This window comes from Triticum urartu, chromosome 2A, assembly GCF_056163025.1.
Source record: "Triticum urartu cultivar PI428250 chromosome 2A, HENAU_Tu73, whole genome shotgun sequence".
Classification (NCBI taxonomy): domain Eukaryota; kingdom Viridiplantae; phylum Streptophyta; class Magnoliopsida; order Poales; family Poaceae; genus Triticum; species Triticum urartu.
In genome coordinates, this window is record NC_141874.1 from 56,526,614 (window position 1) to 56,528,710 (window position 2,097).

Genomic DNA, 2,097 nt, shown 5'->3' on the forward strand with positions numbered 1-2,097 from the left:
ATGTCTTCGGAGTCGAAGTCAAGCATGTCGGTTAAATCGTCGACAGCGGCTACAAAGTGGGTGGTGGGTGGGGTTTGAATTTCTTCATCGTCCGCATCCCATCCTTGCTGGCCATAGTCCGGCCAGGGCTCTCCCGATAAAGAGAGAGACTTTAGTGAGTTCAGGATGTCGCCAAAGGGCGAGTGCTGAAAGAAGTCCGCGGCGGTGAACTCCATGACCGGCGCACAATCGGATTCGATTGGCAGGGGCGCGGGAGGTTCAGAGTCCGGAGGGGAATCCGGATCCTTGGAGTCACGGGTCACGCAGAGTGCGGGGCTGGCGTTCGGCTCGATCACCTTTGAGATCGCAGCCCCCGGGGTGACGTCCAACCGCTCACCCTCGATCAGCGCCGCAGGTTCCGAATTAAGGGTCGGAACCGACGCGCGTGCGGGCTCCAGGGCACTGTTCGGCGGCAGAGCTAGATCATGCCGATCGAGATAGTGCGGCGTGCTTGGCTGTGGCTCGAATCCGTCGAAGATCAAGTCCCCGCGGATGTCAGCCGTGTATATCAAACTTCCAAACCTGACCTGATGGCCAGGGGCGTAGCTTTCGATCTCCTCCAGGCGGCCAAACGAATTGGCCCGCAGTGCGAAGCCGCCAAAGACGAAGATCTGTCCGGGGAGAAAAGTCTCACCCTGGACTGCATCGTCGTTGATGATCAAAGGAGCCATCGGGCCTAAAAGCGACGACACAGAGGAACTCTCAATGAAAGCAACAATGTCCGTGTCAAAACCGGCGGATCTCGGGTAGGGGGTCCCGAACTGTGCGTCTAGGCCGGATGGTAACAGGAGACAAGGGACACGAAGATTACCCAGGTTCGGGCCCTCTCGATGGAGGTAAAACCCTACTCCTGCTTGATTAATATTGATGATATGGGTAGTACAAGAGTAGATCTACCACGAGATCAAGGAGGCTAAACCCTAGAAGCTAGCCTATGGTATGATTGTTGTATGATGAAGTTGTCCTACGGACTAGAACCCTCCGGTTTATATAGACACCGGATAGGGTTAGGGTTACACAAAGTCGGTAACAATGGTAGGAGATCTTGAATATCCACATCGCCAAGCTTGCCTTCCACGCCAAGGAAAGTCCCCTCCGGACACGGGACGAAGTCTTCAATCTTGTATCTTCATAGTCCTGGAGTCCGGCTGAAGGTATAGTCCGGCTATCCGAACACCCCCTAATCCAGGACTCCCTCACCTACTCCTGCTTGATTAATATTGATGGTATGGGTTGTACAAGAGTTGATCTACCACGAGATCGGAGAGGCTAAACCCTAGAAGCTAGCCTATGGTATGATTGCTATTGTTGTCCTACGGACTAAACCCTCCGGTTTATATAGACACCAGAGGGGGCTAGGGTTACATAGAGTCGGTTACAAGGAAGGAGATCTACATTATCCGTATTGCCAAGCTTGCCTTCCACGCCAAGGAGAGTCCCATCCGGACACGGGATGAAGTCTTCAATCTTGTATCTTCACAGTCCAACAGTCTGGCCAAAGGTTATAGTCCAGCTGTCCGGAATACCCCCTAATCCAGGACTCCCTCAGTAGCCCTTGAACCAGGCTTCAATGACGATGAGTCCGGCGCGCGGATTGTCTTCGGCATTGCAAGGCGGGTGCCTCCTCCGAGTACTTCATAAAAGATTTTGAACACTAGGATCATGTCCGGCTCTGCAAAACAAGTTCCACATACCACCGTGGAGAGAATTATGTTTCCAAAAATCCAATGTGCTGACGTATTCCGTGGCGTGACATCACACCACAGCCAAGCCTTTATTCGAATCGTTTTTACTGCCAACCTCAGCGCATCTCGCGAGGCGGTTTCCTTGGCACATCTTGTCGAAGCAGAGATCGTGTTCCCTTTATTTATGGGATTCTCATCAACACGGACGTGGGTAACCCAATCATGCCCGTTGGTATATCCCCTCGATCGAAGGTAAGTCCCAAACGGTCACAGGGAGGGCTCTCGGTATTCAACCTCTTTATAAAGAGACCAAGGCCTTACTCTTTTCTTTCGATCTCAATCGAACCCGCCTCCCGCCTCGAGTTCCAGCACC